We start from the raw sequence: 13,122 nt of genomic DNA, 5'->3' as shown, positions 1-13,122 counted from the left end.
ACTGCGGGGGAGAATGCCCTGCGAAGCTGGCTCCAAGGGAGGCTTTGTTGCACGTTCAGAAAAAACCTTCGTCCTCCCCCCACCCACCTCCCCTCCCCCAAAGGGAGGTTGAAGAGGGAATTTGGAGATCAAAACACAGAGCCAAGAAGATCCTTATGCAACAAGTCCTAGAGGAGGGGTCCCAGAGGAGGGGTCCCAGAGGAGGAGTCCTGACGCAGCCCATCACCCTCTCCCTCCTCTTCTCCCAAAAGCCTGTAGTGTGGTTGGAGGACAGACGGGAGGTGGCGGGGCAGGACCACCAGGACCGCAGAGAGGGCAGCGGAATGTGGCCTGTTTGTAACCACGCAGCCCAACTGCTCCTAAAGGTTGGGAGGAGGGCCACAGCTGACCCGACAGATGAAACCTGGACGTGGGGTGAGGTGGTGTGGGCAGGGGCAGTGGCCCCAGCCTGGGCACTTCTTGTTCTGAGGACGGTGGGAGGTGAGCGGAGGGTGGGTGTGGACCGTCGGAGAGGGCAGATGGGGGCCATGGGACTGCCCACCTCAATCCTGTGATTGAGGAGGTCCGGGTCATGCCCATCAAGCAGCGTGAGCCCGTGATTTTTCCAGATGCCTCACGCCTATTGACTGTGCAGCCCCCGACCTCCCTGAGGTCAGTACTGTTATGAGGAAACAGCGGGGGAAGTTAAGGAGATTGCCCAGGACTCGGGGTGGAGCCCACTGTCCAGGTCCTTGCTGGGGGTGACCTCCCCCTCAAGCTCACCATGTCCAGGGCAAAGTCACCATCTTTGACACCCACCACCCTCTGCGGCCCCAGCGCCCAGGGTGTGGGTGCCCCACCTCTGCCAGCAGCACCCCTGGAACAGACACGTCTCTCTATCCTCCCTCCACCGCTCCTGGTCATTGCTAAGCCCCCTGTGCCCCCGCCCATCCTCTCCTGCCTGTAACACACAGGGATGACTTGGGTCGGGTTCCCCAAAGCAGAGCTCAAGACCGGAAGGAGGTGGGGGAAGCAGACAGGGCAGGGAAGGAGCCGGCCCGAGGCCAGCCCCAGGCGGCTCCACGGGGATGCTGGACCGTGACCCACACACCCGGCTGGAGGGATGGCGCTTCTGTTCCCCCACGTCACAGGTTCGCCAGCTTTGCTGCCCCCAGGGACACGGTGTAACCCTGGCATTTCTAGAGGAGGGGCTCCTGTCCCCCTGAGGGCAGTTCCCCAAGGGTGGGTGCAGCTTGAGCTTAGTGTAATGAAAAGGATAATTTTTCCCTGGAGTTAGTTTAATAACTTGCTCAAATAATGACAGGAGGGCTTTTCCTGACATTGTCTTTTAATCGTTATCATTGACTCAGTGTTGGGTGGCTGGCAGCCAGCTGGGCCACGGGGGCGCTAAGCACTGAGCCGCCGTCAGGGAGAGCAGCGCCCTTGGCACCCGTTACGAGGAGGCTGGGAGTCGGGGTCCACCGGGCTCAGTGCGCCTACTGCTGCCGCGGGATCCCTGGCGTCGGCCAAGTTAAAGAGCTGTTTCAGGTGCTGGGTTGTGCCCACGTCAAGTCCACCCAAGAATGCGGTCGACACGTGAGCCGTCAGGCTGAGGAGGGGCGGCCGTCAGAGCAGCGCGGAACCTCCTGGTGGTGCCGGTGTAGGGTGGCGACAGCCCGTGGTCTGCAGGGCGGCGGAGGCCTGCTGCTGCCCCATGGCCCACGTCCCCCAGCATCCTCCCGCTGAGGGCCCGGCCGGCACAAGTGGGGCCCCTACAGGCAGAGCCGGGAGAGGCAGGAGGTGTGGCCGTGCTGCCGTCCCCTCGCTGGGCCCCTCCTTCCTCTCATACACACGGGCAACGGGTGCCTGGGGGTCCTGGCTGCCGCCCTCTTACTCAGCTGCTGCCCGTCGTCCCCAGATTTAGGGCCTTTTCACAGCCTTGGTGCAGGCCACGTCCCCCTGCGGACCCCGCCCCTCTGGCTGGCCCGGAGACTCTCCCAGGCCTCCCACCCCTACGGGTGGGTCAGTGTGCGATGCTCTGACCTCTGACCTCTAGCATCCCACAGCTGAGTCTGACCTGGAGAGGTCTGTGGGACCTCTGACTCCTCGTGGCCTCGTCACGTGGTCTCTGGGGGCCAAGGGCCCGTGGAGCCAAGGGTGGGATGGCGAGGCACAACTGAGAGGCACCGGGCTGCCCCTCCCTGGGGACTCCAGTTGAAACGAGCGTGTGCATCCTGCCCAGGACACTGCGTCCACCTCTGCCCATGCACTCGGGGCTCTCTTGGTGCAGTCAGCCCCTCACAGAGTGTCCACCCACTGCTTTCGCATCACGGTGGACGCTCGCGGCCATGTGTACCTGCACGCGTGCGAGCAGAGCACATGCACAGGCCTGATTACCTCGGGTGGGTCCCGCTCCTGGCGCTCACCCGATCACCCACTGGACACTCGCTGAGCCCCGTGGCGAGTGGGACACCGCCGGGCACCGTGGTCAGAGGGGAAAACAAGACAGACACGCCCCACCCAGCCATGGAAGTGCAAACAGCTAGGAGTGCGGGTGGTGCTGGGCACACCAGCCGCCTCGTGGGGTGACTTGGAGCTTCCGACACGAAGAAGGGATGGGCCCTAGGCCAGAGGCGCCTCCTGTCCCAGACGTGGGCTGGACCGCTGGGCCTAGACAGCAGCACTAGGCCCCAGGAGATCCGAGAGGTGGTTCTCAGGGCCGACACTGGCCGCTCAGCAGGCGAGGGAGCCACGTGGGTGCTGCCCGTCCCAAATCCACCCCCAAGTTGGGAGCAAAATGAAGGGGTTGTTCTGCAGCAGCTGGAACCAGCTGTGAGCACCCCCTCAGGTCCCACCACCTGGGCAGGTCAGCAGCTGGCCTGGGCGGTGTGTGCCTGCAGGTCGCCAGGCCAGACCCTCACCTGCCAGTGAAAACCAGTCAAGCCGCCAAAACCTTTCCTCCACCACCGGCTGCATCAACGTCGTAAGTGGCTCAGCAGATGTTTCTGGAACAAGGATTTTACATTTACCAAATGTAAATCGGGCTCCATCCACATGGGATGAGTGTGGATGCGTGTGAACTAAAACGCTGGCTCTGCAGCCCAGCGTCCTGTGGGCAGAACTGCCCGCGTGGAGCTCTTGGCCAAGGCGTCCCCATCCTGCATCGCCTGTGTGGGTGGCACGCATGTGCTCTGTGCCATCCATGCAGGATGGATGACATGCAGCCCCCAGGTGGGTGCTGGCAGAGCCCTCAACCCTTGGGGGGACATCATGAGGCCGAGAGGCTGCAGAGCGCAGAGAGGTGTGAGGACACGTGGGGTGTCGTGGTCGACACGGCACCATGTGCGGTTCTCGGGACGTGAAGCTGCTTCTAAACCTGCTGTAAACCCTTGGTTTCTCTCTCATTTTAGGGGGGAGCCTGAGTGTTCTGCATTTCATTCTCAGACTTGACTTTTATGTCAAGCCAGTATTGATTTTCTACTCAAAGTATACTATTTTGTTTTATTTTTCTTCTTTTCTTTCTTTATTTGGTTGCACCAGGTCTTAGTTGCGGCAGGCGGGCTCCTTAGTTGTGGCTCGTGGGCTCTTTAATTGTGGCTCTCCAGCTCCTTAGTTGCGGCTCGCTGGCTCCTTAGTTGTGGCATGTGAACTCTTAGTTGCAGCATGCGTGTGGCATCTAGTTCCCTGACCAGGGATTGAACCCGGGCCCCCTGCATTGAGAGTCTTAACCACTGTGCCACCAGGGAAGTCCCCAAAGTATTTTAAAAATTGTGCCCAATGCTGTAGCCTGCCCGTTGTAGGCTGTAGTGTTTTCTTGCTTAATCCCACTTAGTAAGTTACTTTTTAGTGCTTTAGTCCCCGGGGGACACACTGACTGCATATCCGGGAATGGTCGTGGGCCTTCTCTTCCTGTTCTCTCTGATTAGGATTTGGGATTTTAAGGTCTATCTGAAATATTATTAATGTGTATTATTCAGTTCATTTGGGAGCAAGATTCCAAATCCTGGCAGTCATCTTTTTCTTCCAGAGAAGAGTATCGTACTAAAGCATTAAATCTACCCTCCGTCCATTTCCTCCATAGATTCAGAAAGAGCAGGGGGGCCTGGTTCCTGGTGCTGGAACGACTCAGTGAAATAAAATGATGACGCATAAGCGTGGGCGAGAAGCGTTGATGAATCCGACGGCTTCCCCGGGCCACGTGTAACCAGTTCTCATGTGATGGCTTGTGAGTAAAGCGGTGCCCGAGCCTGTGATCCTCTGTCCTGCAATACTTCCAGAAAGTTCAGTGATTCAGACACCCTGAGTGCCCTTCTGGGGCCTTTCCTGCCAGGGCCTACGGGATGGTGGACCATCGCAGGCCAGCGTGCTGTCTCGTAACAAACATTTATTTTACCAAGTGTGCGTCTGTGTAGGCCTGACACTTGGGTTCCTTGAACTAACCACACGTGAGAACACTTCCCGACAGCGTCCTCAACAGCTGTTGAATATTCACATGCTGGAAGCCTTGGTGCCTTTTCTGAAAGAGCTGCTGGCAAATCTCTCTGGAACTTCGAATGATTCCTTCCATCAGCCCAACGCTGGACTGAAAGTGGAAAACGTTTCCAGGACGTGGAGGTTCCCCTGGGTTCAGTCTGAAGGTCAGATGAGAAGGTGCACAGGCCCCTCCTTGTGGGGAGAGACGCTACGGAGAACACAGCAAAGTGACCGATGAGCACACGGGCGCCGGAGCTGGCAGGACGGGGGAGGCCTGCTCTGGGCTCGGGGACTGTCCCTTTGGGGCCAGCGTGCAGCCTGCGAACAACACGCCTGACCCGTGGAGGGCTCTCCAGGTCCCGCTGCTATGATGGCTCAGCCACAGAACTGGAGGAAACAGGCCCAAACCTTTGCTGCTCGGCTGACAGCTGCTCCGCGGGAGCCCTCGTTCTGGATGTAGGGTTCGTGGGGCCCTAGGCACCTCCAGCCCCGTGTCCTTTCTGGTGACGTAGGGGGTGCCCAACGGCAGCTACAGAGGACTCCGGCCCTGAGTGCTCTGCCCCACTACCCAGCTCTGGGGGTGACCCTCTTCCTCCCCTCCCTCCACACCAGCCCCGGACAGGGCAGGGCTGCCTGTGGCATTTCTAACTTCTCTTACCTTCTGGTCGTGGTATTTCCACCACTTAGGCCACCCAACACACACTTACGTTGGTTCTACTTATGTACTGCTGCTTAACGAGCGACTCCAAACTTACGGCTTAGAACAACTTGTCATTGGTCACGGTTTGTGGATTAAGTGGGCAGGTGAGTCTCTTGGGCTTGCGGTGGGCTGGGGACCAGGGCTGGGGGTATCTGTGGTGCCTTTCCCCCAGATCTGGCACCTGGTCTGCTTGGCTGGAGCAGCTGAGAATTTGTCTGTTTTATCTGGTCATTGAATTTATTGGCATAAACTTAATGCTGTTCCTTTACTATGCTATTAATGTCTGTAGGTTTTACAGTGACTTAGGTTCTTTCATTCCTCATACTGATCATTTGTGTCTTTTATCTTTTATTTTGATCATATGTAAGTTAGAGATTTGTCAATATTATTGGGTGTTTTTTTTTTTTTTGAAGAATAAGCTTTTGGTTATTCTTGATTGTTCATTTTCTATTTCATGGATTTCTGCTCTTGTATCTATTATGTCCTTTCTTCTGTTTACTTTGAGTTTACTTTGCTCTTTTCCTCTTTTAAGGTGGAAGCTTAGATCATTGGTTTGAGACCTTCTTTTCTAATATAAGCATTTCAAACTATAAAATTTTCTCTAAATATTGTTCTGGCTGCATTCCACGATTTTGATGTGTTGTTCCTTTCTTTTTGGCCTAAAATCTTTTCTAAGTTTCTTGTGTTTTTTTCTCTTCGACCCATGGGAATTTAGAAGTACGTTGTTTTAATTTCCAAGTATTGGCGGTCCTGACAAAGCAGTAAGCAGCGCAGGAGGGAGGGCTTGTGCTCACGGAGTCCACACCCACCCAAGGCCTGACCCTCAGCCAGTTCTGGTGAAGGCCTGGCTCTTCGCTGACTAAACCCCTTCCTTCTCGCCGGAGCCGCCTGTTGTCTGAACTAGCCTTTGCCATTTCTGTGCATTTCCTCCTGCTTCATGGGTCTGTACCACTAAAGAACAGATTGAATTGTTTGGGGACAGATACTTAGAAATATGACGTGATACAGCAGAAATTGACACAACATTGTGGATCAACTATACTTGAATTAAAAAAAAAAGAAATATGACACGAGCCACAAATGCAAGCCAAAATATAATTTTAAAAATTTTAATAGTTAACACTATAAAGGTAAAAAAAGCAGATGAATTTAATTATAATAATATTTTATTTAATCTAATATATACAGACTATTACCCTTTCAACATGTGATCAATGTGAAAATATCAACGAGATATTTTACGTTCTTTTTTTCATACTAAGTCTTCAAAATCTGATGTGCATTTTACACTCACAGCCTCATTTCATGCGCCTGTGTGCCTGGGGACTGGGTCTGTTTTCTCTGGTCAGTCCCACAACCGGGGGAAACAGCTGGAAATCAGGTGTGCAGCTGCAGAGTCACTCGCCAGAAAACACATCTGGAGTTTTGGCAAGTAAGCATTGAAAACAGGAAGCTCAGTTTTGCTTTGTAATGGTTTCCAAATAACAGTGTGAAATCAGCTTTTTTCTGACAGGGGAAGTTATGGAGCACGTTTCTTGGGACTGATGTTTTGTATTTGCTAGAAAATGCTGGGTTCAGGGGGCCTCAGGGGCCCTTCTGTGGCATTTGTCGGCGATAGGCCTGGTTTCCCGGACCCTCCAGGACGCCCCGCGCCGCCCCCCAAGCACCCAGATGCTGGGATGCTGGGAGTCACGCGTCTCAGAACTGCACTGATGGCTTCGGGACACTCGTGCTGGCAGCTTCCTTGGCGGCAGCAAAGATTTTGTTAAAGATTTTTAAAGTTTGTGTCTTTGCACCTCAGCCGCAGGCACCACTGACCTGGTCTCTGTCGCCAGTGACTAGAATTCACATTTTTAGGATTCCACGCAAATGCCATTGTGGTGGCTGCTCTTGCCTGACGCTCACCTGAGTTGCGTGCATATCAGCAGCGTATCTACTCGCTGGGGCGCGTCCACTGCGGCTGCACCTCAGTGTCCGGCCACGCGTTGTTGATGAACGCTTGGGTTCAAACAGTTTTTGTCTGTTGCGCAAAAAGCAGCTTGGAACATTCGTGGACAAGTTTTGTGCGGCGTGTGTCCAGGAGCGGAGTGGCTGGTCGTGCGGAGGGTCTGAGCATCTGCTCAGCTGCTTTGCAAAGTGGTTCTGTCTCACCGTCCCTCCTGCAGTGTGTACGATTTTCACTTGGTGTTGTCAGTCTTTTTAATTGTAGCGTCTTGAGGATGTAGTGTGTTTCATCACAGTTAAAATTTCATTTCTCTTCCCAATTAGATACCAGGCGTACTCCTCCCATTCCCCCACCCCACCCAGGTGTAACCACCAAAAACATTTGCAAACATCGGGGGTGGGGGTGGGCGCACTGGAAATGTTACCTTAAATGGAAAAAGGGTCTTTGCGATGTGATTGAGGACTTTGAGACAGGGAGATTGTCCTGGGTTATCCAGGTGGGACCTAAATGCCGTCCTAAGTGTCCTTATAAGAGGGGGCAAAGGAGATTTGACCCAGAAAGACGAGGAGGCACCAAGCTGCTGGCTGTGAAGACAGGAGAGGGACTGTGAACCAGGGAGGGCGAGGGATGCTGGCAGCCTCCAGAAGCTGGACCAGGCGAGGAACGATGGTCCCCCTGCCTCTGAATGGAGGAGGCCCTGCTGACACCCCAGTTTCACACTGCGAGACTCATTTAGAACTTATGCCCTCCAGACTGTACGAAAATAAACTACTATTGTTTTAAGTCACTAAGTTTGTGGTAGTTTGTGACAGCAACCACAGAAAACTAGTACAATTACTGCAAGAAATGAAATAAGACCTAAGTGAATGGGAGATACACGCTGCTCATGGGTTAGAGGACTCAGTGTTGAGATGTCCATCCTCCCAGGCTGCTCTCTATGTTCATCAGGTCCCAGTCGATATCACAGCAGGGTTTTTTTTAAATAGAAATTGACAAACTCATTCTAAAATTTGTTGGACATACAAAGGCTTTAGAATAGCCAAAGTTCATCTGAAAAAGAACAAAGCTAGAGGACCAGCACTGCCTGACTTCAGGGCTAATCCAGACAATATGTGTTGGCGTAAAGATAGACAAATAGATCAAAGAAACAGACTAGAGTCCAGAATTGACCCGTGTGGACACAGACAACCGATTTTTTTATAAAAGTGCAAATGCAGTTCAGTGGAGAAAGAGCATAATCTCTGAACAGATGAAAAACTTGGATACCTTTATGCGATAAAATTGAACCTTAAAACCTCACACCATACATGAAAGTTAACTCAAAATGGATCCTAGAACTAAATGTAGAACTTAAAACTATAAAACTTCTAGAAGAAAACAGAAAAATATCTTTGCAACCTTGGGTTAGGCAAAAAAGTTCTCAGATAAGATACCAAAATCACAATTCGTAAGAGAAAAAAATGGATAAATTGGACTTCATCAACATTACAAACTTCTTACCATCACCCTTCTGCTTTCCATAAAGAATATGGGAGTAAAATCTCTGAGTGGGGAATGAAACAGGAGAGAAGGGGGCAGGACACAACCTTTGAAATAATGACATAGCCCAAGGACATGACATAAACTGATTAGAACCAAATGGGTCCAAGATGGCCAAGAAGTTGACTTCCACTAGACCTTGAACCTCAGTATACACTCACTGTAACACATCAGCCAGCTAAATGACACACCCACAGGGGCCATGACAGTTCCAAGACTGACCATAAGGATCAAAAAGTGGGCAGTGGCCCAATTCCTGGAAATCCCCGCCCCTTCCCAAAAAAGCTGGAATACTCCTCCCACTCATTAGCCTAGGAAATTACCCACCCCTATAAAAACTGACAACCCCACACCCTGGTGCCTTTCTCACCTTCTGAGGTGGCCCACACTCTGTCTGTGGAGTGTGTTTCTCTCTAAATTCACTTCTTACCTATCAAAAAAAAATTACAAACTTCTTTGAAAGACATTTTTTTGTTTTGTTTTTTAATGAATTATTTATTTTTGGCTGCATTGGGTCTTCGCTGCTGCACGCAAGCTTTCTCTAGTTGTGGAGAGCAGGGCCTACTCTTTGTTGCAGTGCGTGGGCTTCTCATTGCGGTGGCTTCTCTTGTTGCGGAGCACGGGCTCTAGGTGCACAGGCTTCAGTAGTTGTGGCATGCGGGCTCAGTAGTTGTGGCTCGTGGGCTCTAGAGCACACGCTCAGTAGTTGTGGCGCATGGGCTTAGTTGCTCCATGGCATGTGGGATCTTCCCGGAGCAGGGCTTGAACCTATGTCCCCTGTGTTGGCAGGCGGATTCTTAACCACTGTGCCACCAGGGAAGTCCCAAAAGACATTGTTAAGAAAATGAAAAGACAGGCCAGGGGAATGGGAGAAAATATTTACAAATAATATCTGATAAAGGACTTGTGCCCAGACCTCTGTAGGACTCTCAAGACTCAGTGATAAGAAAACAAACATCCCAATAAAAAATGGGCCAATGATTTGAATAGATGCTTCATCAAATAAGGTATTTGGATGGTAAATTAGTTCAGCATCATTAACCATTAGAAAAATGTTAAGTCCACAATGAGATACCACAGCACACCTATTAGCACGTCTAGAGTGTAAAGGCTGGCCATCCCAAGTGTTTGCGAGGAAGTGGAGCAATGGGATCTCACACACTGCTGGTGGGAATGCAAATGATCCAACCACTATGGAGAACAATTTAGCAATTTTTTTTTAAAGCTCACCATATAACTGCCTTATCATCCCGCCACCCCCTCCTGGGTGTTTACCTGAGAGAAATGGAAGCCTCTCCACCCAGAGACTTACACACAGATGCCCACAGCACAAACTGGGGGCAGCCTGCATCCACTAATAGGCGAATGGAAAAACAGCTGTAGTTTTGAGCGAACAGGTGGTACTGAGTGTGAGAAACCAGAAGAGAGCACTACCGCGCGACTCTATTTATGTGAAATTCTGGAAAATGCAAGCTAACTTATTGGTGATAGAAAGCAAATCAGGGAATTTCCTGGTGGTCCAGCGGTTAGGACTGCGCACTCTCACTGCCAAGGGCCTGGGTTCGATCCCTGGTTGGGGAACTAAGATCCTGCAAGCCACTCGGCCAAAAAAAAAAAAAAAAAAATAGCAAATCAGCAATTGCCTGGGGAGGGAGACAGGGAGCTCGCCAAGGGGGACGGACAGGGGCACGAGGAAGCGGGGAGGGGGCTGGTTCAGGGGTTTGTACGCTGGTCACGTTCATCAAACTTTAAATATGTACCGTGTATTGCATGTCAATCATAGTCAACAAAGCTGTAAGAAAGTCATTTGAGTCGCCCTCTACACAGCCAAGAGGAGATGTCAGTGGGCAGCCAGGTCTGTGGTCTGGAGCTTGGGGGCAATTAGGAATGAGTGGTCAGTGCTGATGGGCTGCTGGGTGGGAGGGTCCGTGGAGCAGGGCTCTGGAGCACCTAACGCTGGGGGTCAGGGCGGAGCAAAGCTGGAGGTCGCTGAGCGTATGTGTCCCCCATTCCTGTATCGAAGCCCTGACCCCACAATGTGATGGGATTGGGAGGCGGGGCCTTTGAGAGTCACTAGGGTCAGCTGAGGCCGTGAGGGTGGGGCCCCGTGATGAGCTGAGTAGCACAGACGCTGGAGCTCTCGCTGCCGCGTGGGGACATGGGAAGAAGGCCGCCTGCAGGCTAGGAAGAGGCCCCACCAGACCAGACCCTGAGCTGTGGCGTGAGCCACCATCCGCGGTGTCCATCTCAGCAGCGCCGGCAGAATGAAGCCTCACAGGTGAGCCGAGCCCGTGTGTATTAACCAAACATTCTGCTCGGAGGCCTGGGGGCTGAGAGTGTGTGTCAGTGGGTGGTAGGAGCACACGGTGGTCACGTGACAAAGCCAACGCGGCCAGACGTGGTGCCTGTGCTCGCAGGCGTGGGTGGGGGTGGGGGTGGCTGTAGCCAGCCCCGTGTGGGGACCTCAGACCTCCTCCGGGGGCTTTGCCCAAGCCGCCCCCGCCCTCTGAGGCTGCAGCGCCACTGGGTGTGGGAGCTCGTGTGCTGGGCTGAGGAGGGTGTGGGCATCCCCTGCCCTGTGCCCCTGATCAGAGTGGAAGTGAGTCGACTTAAGTACCCGGGGTCATCAATTCCCGCACGTCCCTCTAGCAGGTGGTGGGCTAGCCCTCGGGGCCGCCTGCCCAGGACAGTGGGAGTGGGGTGTGTGTGTCTGTGTGTGTGCGTGTGCAAGGGGCTTGTCGGGGTTGAAGGCTCTGTGCCCGGAGCCTGGAGCCAAGAGATGCAGGGTGTTTGGAGCTCCCTGGGGACCCCTTCCCTCCTGGGGGCTGCCGTCCTTCTCCCTCCCTGCCTCGGACCCTGACCCAGACGTCAGCGCGGGCAGTGCAGCCGAGGGGAGGAAAGGGAGCCTGGTGCCCAGATCCTTCATGCCCCCCGAGTGTCAAGGGAGAGAGCCCTGTGTTCTGGTCTCTAGTTGTTGTTGGCAGAACCTCCGTGGCCCAGGCCAGGGGTAGTGGCTGCCGGCAGGGCAAATCCCAGAGAAGCCAGGAGCCACTCTCGGCCCCTCGGTGGGCTGCCTGGACTGGCCTGAGCCTGTGGGGCAGTGGAGGCAGAATCGTGACCATGCCAGGGAACTGGCCCTGGAGTCCTGCTGACCTGCCCAACGCTGGGGCCTGGCCATGTTTCACATGTGGGGGACAGGAGGTCTGCCCTGGCCACTTGGACACGTGATGTGAGTGCAGTGAGCGACCCAAACGGGCCATTCGTGGAAGAAAGGTTGGTTTTCTTCTAAGACAGTTTTGGCCAAGATTTCTTGTAATGAGTCTCTGGGATTTTAGAGGCGGGATACGCTCATTAAGCCTAGGCCACTTTCTCCCGAGGGCCCCACGGCGTCCCCCGGCCAGCTAGTCGGTGGCCAGTCTAGACAGGACCTGGGCCCCCTGCTCTGCCGCAGGATGAGGAAGGGGGACCCAGTGTAAGCCTCGAGGGGACAGACAGCAGCACCTGTGTACAGAGGGCGGCCGAGGGACTCACTGCCCGCTGGGCCCCCTACACGCTACACTTCACACATCAGGTTAAAACATGGGATTCGTTCACGTGCACATAATTCAGTTTAAATGGTGACTAGAACTGATGACTGGCAAACTTCTAGAAGGGTTGTTAAGACCCTCACAAGTTCTGTCTTGCTGGAAACCACATTGAAAACTCGGAACCCGCACGTAAGTAGCTGCTCCACTTCCTAACCTCGCGGAGGGGTGTGAGGGACCCCATTGTGCCTTTGAGCAGCACCCACGTCAATCACCAACGTCCTCGTCACCACTCCAGCCTCGTTTCTTCCCTGTGTCGCCAGAGAGAAAATTCCACAAATGTGTTTCCCCACATTTGTGGTCGGTGAGGCTCCAGAGCGAGCAGAGAAGTCGAGAGGCGGGGACTTCTGGGGGGCCCTTCGGGGCTCACTGCTCTGGAGGCCCCAGCGCATAGAGGCAGCTGCAAAGCTGGTATCCCCTTGGCAGCCCTGTCTCCTCTGGTCAGTCTTCACGTTGGACAGTGTGACGGCCTGGAGAGGTGGCCGGCTGCTCTGTGTGTGTGTGTCTGTGTGTGTGTCTATATGTATCTATGTGGTTAGGAATGTGTGTGCCTCTGATTTTTTTTACACAGATGTCCCCTCCGAGGCATCATTAAGCCTGGAAAAACCATTTAAATAAAAAATGTTTAAGAAAAATTAAAGTAAAATGAACTCTTTTCCTTTTTGGTGTACAGTTTTGTGAGTTTTAGCACATGTGTACATATTTGTGTAACCACTACAACCCGGCTTTGTTTTGTGTAAAATGGTGATAAATGTTTGGACCTCACCCTCATTAATGTTCCCCGGCTTCAAAAAAGCCCAGTGACCTGTGTGATCGAGGTTGCACCGCTCACAGCAAAACTCCAGCTCAGGTCACACCTGTGGCTCAGACGCAGAAGCCACTTGGGGCACTGAGTGAGATGG

General features: G+C 53.3%; 1 protein-coding gene across 11 annotated transcripts in view; it reads left to right on the top strand.

Moving 5' to 3' along the window:
- B3GNTL1 (UDP-GlcNAc:betaGal beta-1,3-N-acetylglucosaminyltransferase like 1) overlaps positions 1-13,122 on the top strand; it is a 111,469-nt gene that overhangs the window by 70,573 nt on the left and 27,774 nt on the right. The window lies entirely within an intron of this gene.

This window comes from Balaenoptera physalus (genome assembly GCF_965194825.1).
Source record: "Balaenoptera physalus genome assembly, chromosome: 20".
NCBI classification, from domain to species: domain Eukaryota; kingdom Metazoa; phylum Chordata; class Mammalia; order Artiodactyla; family Balaenopteridae; genus Balaenoptera; species Balaenoptera physalus.
Note: the sequence above shows the minus strand (reverse complement) of the source record. Positions and strands in the feature narration are given on the sequence as shown.